Source organism: Etheostoma spectabile, chromosome 15 (assembly GCF_008692095.1).
Source record: "Etheostoma spectabile isolate EspeVRDwgs_2016 chromosome 15, UIUC_Espe_1.0, whole genome shotgun sequence".
In the NCBI taxonomy this organism is placed as follows: domain Eukaryota; kingdom Metazoa; phylum Chordata; class Actinopteri; order Perciformes; family Percidae; genus Etheostoma; species Etheostoma spectabile.
Window position 1 is genome coordinate 34,636,541 of NC_045747.1, and position 5,354 is coordinate 34,641,894.

A 5,354-nucleotide genomic window follows, 5' to 3' on the forward strand; every position below is an offset into this window, starting at 1 on the left:
AACCTCTCAGGCGAGGAAGCTGCACCGAGGCCGACGGGCCGGGGCAGGTGGGCGGTGTGGCTCAGTGGGAGATGGTTGGGGGTTCAATCCCTGGCCCTGCAGTCCCATGTCGAAGGGTGCTTGGGCAAGACACTGAACCCCGAGTTGCCCCCCCGATGCTGCTCCACTGGAGTGTGTGTGTGTGTGTGTGTGTGTGTGTGTGTGTGTGCCGGGACCCGGTATTTTACAGGCCGGTTCCCCACGGACGGTCTCCTTCTAAACACTTTAATGTGGAAGTCGGTGCTGTGGCCACGTGGGTCCCTGCTTGCAGTGACAGTGTGGGAGGTTTTGTGTCTGGCTTCCCTCCCAAGCAAACAGGTCCCTCGCTTTGGGAGTGGGCCTAGTTTTGGGGAGTTGTTGGTCTTTCTTCTGTCCCCCCTCCGGTGTCCTCCCGGGCTCTCTTTTCCGCTTGGCTGCCCCCCCCCCCCCGTTGGCCCGTCTTCCCACCCTTCCCCGTCAACTCCGGGCCGGTGTGTCCTGTCTCCTCGTTCTTTTACTCCCCCCCCTTTTTCCTAGTGTGTTTCGTTGATGTTGTGATGGCACGCAGGAGCGCTTTGTGTAATATGTCACGATAGAGACACAACGTCGACCGAAATGATGAATTCTTAGGACCTGAACATGTTGTGATAGACGGGTTCGCTCACATACTATTCAGGTTTGACACAGATACACACCAGACGACTCGTCATTTATAAGGGGACGAACGTGCAGGCGTGAGCACGTCTGGAGTGTCATTGCGCGCCTTCTCCTAGTGGCAGATTGCCTTGCCAGCCAGAGGAAACTAAAGGGTACCCAACAGGCTTAGCCCGACCGGACCCCCCCACCCCGTGGCTCGCGTGTTTGACTGGGTGCAACACGAGTGCACCGCGGTGACGCGAGTCTTAAATATTGACCCAATTGTGTTGCGATGATAAATATCGGCCGGAGTGGTAGAGAGTTTTCCCCCCCGCGTTTAGATCCTTTCCTTTATCTCCGACTTCACTTGCTTTTTAGCTCGCCTCGTCACGTCTTCCTTTTTTCGCTTGTCTCCCGATTCGCCTTGCCTTTGACGACTTTCCATCCACCACCTCTTTCGGTTCCTCTTTCAGCTTGTGTCTGTGCAACTGGCCCACCTACACCACCACCCTTCCCCTTTAGCTCCTTTCCCCGCTGGACCCCTACTCTTCCCCGGGACCTTTCCAACTTCACCCTTAGCCCCCCCATTCCGCAATATCCCCCCCCGCTCTTCACCCTTTCATTTTATTGTTCCCGGACCACTCCCACGGCCGCACTTGCCGCCACCCCCCCCCCTTGTGCACCGTGGCCACCGGCGCACCTTCTTGGTCCTAGTCACCCACGCTATTTTACGCCACATCCCCGCGCATGCCCCGCTGGACTAGGGCGTTGGCTCCCCCTTGCCTATTGGCACCCCCGTATATCCTTCCCCGGCCCCCCGCCCCCCCTCCACCCCCCCACCGCACTACCCGCCACAGAGGCCCCCCCAGGCCACGACCGAGATATGGCTGGCCCGTAGACCTCCCCCCCTGATTGTTCGAAGCGCAACTAGCGCCACACACAGACGACTGGACTCCGCCTCCGACCTCCACGCCTTGCGGGCTGGTGAGTCCCCCGCGTATCTAAGGTCATCCCCCAGGCACCCTGCTCCCCGGGTTGGACCGTATCGGGGTTGTGCACCGGGCCGGCGACGAGCACAGCCGCACCCCCCCGGGCCCACCCCCCCGGCAGGGCACGGTCGCGTACCTCTGTACCATGATTTTTATGTGGCGCAGTTTCACACCGCCTGGCTTTGGGTCCCACCCCCCGCTTTACCCCCCAGCCCCCTTTCCAACTCTCCCCCCCGGCGACCCTGTTGTGGTGGCAGCGCCGGGGATCCTTGTTGCCATGGCATGCGTCCTCCGGCCCCCGGCGAGCGGCCCACATATGCCCCGGCACGACACCGCATAGAGGCACAACCAAGTGCCCCGTGTCCCCTCTCTCCGCATCCCCGCCAGGAGCGGCGAGGCCCGCATCCGCGGTCCCGGCACACCAGCGGCCCCCACACTTCCATCCCGCACTATTTGGTAGTCCACTGCCCAGCCCTTTCCGCTGCCGGAGGGGCGACGTCGGACCCCCCCTCCAGGGCACCACCCCTTTCCCCGTCCCCCCCCCGGCCTGCTCCACGCCATTGGCCAGTTCTTTCCAGCAGGGTCGCCGCCCACAGCCCCATTTCCTCCCACGCCTTCTCCCATGCACGACCGGCTTAGTCTCCCGTTTGGCCCCCCGCGGCCCTGGCGGGCCCACCCCCCAGCGGCAGGCAGGAACACCGACGGTTCTGCTTGGTACCGACTCGCTTCCCAAAGACAACCCCACCCCCGGTCCCGCCGCCACAGATTTTTGAGAACCCCCCCCCCGCCCCCCCACAACAGCCACCAGCTACATGGAGTCCAAGCCCCCCCCGATCCTCCCCATTACCACCCCGCCTTCCACACCTCGTCCCCCAGCGTGGCGCTCGAGGTGAGGACCCCCTAGCACACTGGGTTGGGGCCTGCAATCTATAATACATCCCCCCCCGTCGAGGGCAGTCCACCCTCTGGGGCACCTAAGATGCGTTCCACGCATTGCGGGCCGCTGGCTTGCCACCCGGCCAACGCCACCCTCCCGGCACCCCATTTCCTGGTGCCCCTGTTGGAGTCGACCACCCCGAGCCGCCTGCCCCATTGGCCGGTGCGTCTCTTCGCCACCCCCACGCCCCAGGTCCCCCCACCCCTCCCCGACCCCCCCCAACTCTCCCCCACGCGGCAATGGTTCCCCCCTCACCCGGGTCCCGGGTGGGTCCGACTGGCACCACGTCCGCCCCGTCCCAGGCCGGACCCTCTCAGTCGCCGACTTCGTGAGCTACACGCAACCCCATGACCCCATGACCGGTTCCCCCAACACGCTCTCCCCTACCCACATCTCCTGACGCTCCGAACCGGCGGCCGTTTTGCCCCAGCCGAAAACAGGGCCCCCGACTTACGTCTCTCGCGGCGAGTGTGCCCCCCCACCTGATCAGCCGGGTAGCCTTAACCCCCGCGACACTTGCCCGCTGTCCTACGCCCCAGCACCCGGCGGCTCTACCACCGTATTCACGACCCGAGGAGGCCGCTCACCTTTTTGCCCACTCGCCCCCCCTGATCTATCACGTTTTACTTGCTACCCCCCCCCGTGTTTTAGCTTTTTCCCCCCCGGATTCCCACCTATCCACCATGTGGTCCCCTGTGTGTGCTCGATTTCTCCCCCCAAGCGCCGCCTGCCCGCGGGAATGTCCCCCCGGTTGCCCGTCCCCACGGGGAGGAAAACCGAGGTCCCCCTCCTTTGGACCGGCACCGTCGCCCCGCTTGTCGCGCGTGTACCCCATCACCTTCCATCCGCCCTCCACTCCATCCTCCCGGCGTCCCCCTTCGCTAGAGCAGTTTTCCCCTGCCCACAACCAGCTGCCGTGCTCCCCCCGCGACCTCCACGGGGTGCGCTCCCGCCGCCCCTGCGCCGTCTCGGGGTCATGCTGATCCGGCCAGGAATCCAGCTCCATCGCTACCCCCCCCCTACCTGCATCTTTTGCCGTCACCAACCATTAAGCCCAGCCAGCGCGTTACCACAGCACCTGTGCTGCCGCCCGCTTGGTGCCGTCGCTCTCGCGTCGGTCCTCCTCCACTTCACCTTCCCTCCTGTACCCCTACCCCCACCACACCACAACCACCCCCCGGTCGCCATACCATCCCCTGGGCCCATCGTCCCCCATTTCCCGAGGTCCCTTTTCCTTTGCCGTCGCTACATCGGTCTCAGCTCCCATTGTCGCCGCTGATGGCTTTTTCCGCACTACCCACCTCAGCCTGACACAAGCCCTCGTTCATCCACCCATCCCCACTGTCCAATCCCACACTCTACACACTTCTTCCTCCTCCTGTCCACGCACCCTCGAGCACCATCACTTCCCCATGCATCAGCCAAAGTTTCCATATACCCAGCCTTACCCTCTTCCATTCACCCCCGCTGCCCCACCGCAGTCTACTCCCCTCTATTTTTTTTTTTTCCCCCTCCCCCTCTTTTTCTCTCCTCCTTTCACCCCCGTAACTCACCCTCCCCTCTTTTGCTATTACCCTTCCCCTGTTCTATTAGAGATACATCCGTCCCCCCCTTCCAGCACCCCACCCCTGATTTCGTTCCCCCCCTATTTCCCCCCTCACCTCCCCCCTACACCATTTTCCTATCGTTTTCTGAGTATTTATTCACCTAGTCTTCCTTTTCCCCGCTGTCTTCTCCATGGTATCTTCACCTCCTACAACCCGTCCCTTTATTTTTCTTGTCCATTCCCTCTCCTCCACCCACAACCCACCCTCGAATCCTGAATGAGCCGTCTCTCACTGCGGTCCCGGCCCCTGTTGCGCCTCCCCCCCCCTTCTTTTTTCATACCTCCTTTTTTTTTTCCCCCACCGAGCCCGTCCCCCCGTTCGTTTGTGCGACTGGCCTCCTGCCACCCCCATTGACCCTCGGGTCAACCTCCCATTGCAGCCAACTGTCTCTTTCTAGTCTTTCACATCTACCCCTGCTCCTCACATACACACTCCACACACAATCACACACCTCCTGTACATCACATACACACTCTCCTCACACACACAAACACACGCTCCTCACATACACACTCACACACCAAAACCTACACACGGCTCCTCACATAAACCACTACACACACATCACACACCTGCTCCTCACAATACAACACTCTCACAACAAAACTACACACCTGCTCTAACATACACACTCACACACAACTACAGACACACCCTGCTTCCCTCACATACACACTCACACACCATTACTACACACCTGCTCCGCACCATTACACACTCACACACACACAAACACCTGTCTAACATACCACTCACACCACAACACACACCTCTCTCACATACACACTCACACACACATACACATACACACTGCTCTCACATACACACTCACACACCCATCTACCAACCTACACACCTGCTCTCACATAATACACACTCCACACACACATCTACACACCTACAACACCTGATCCTCACATACACACTCACCCACATCAACTACACACCCTGCCTCACATAACCACGCACACACTACACACCTGCTCCTCACATACACACTCACACACAACTACACACCTGCTGTCACATACACACTCACACACAACTACAAAACCTGCTCCTACTACACACTCACACACACATCTAAACACATGCCTCATCACATACACACACACAACACACACACACACACAAACACACCACACACACCACACACACACACACACA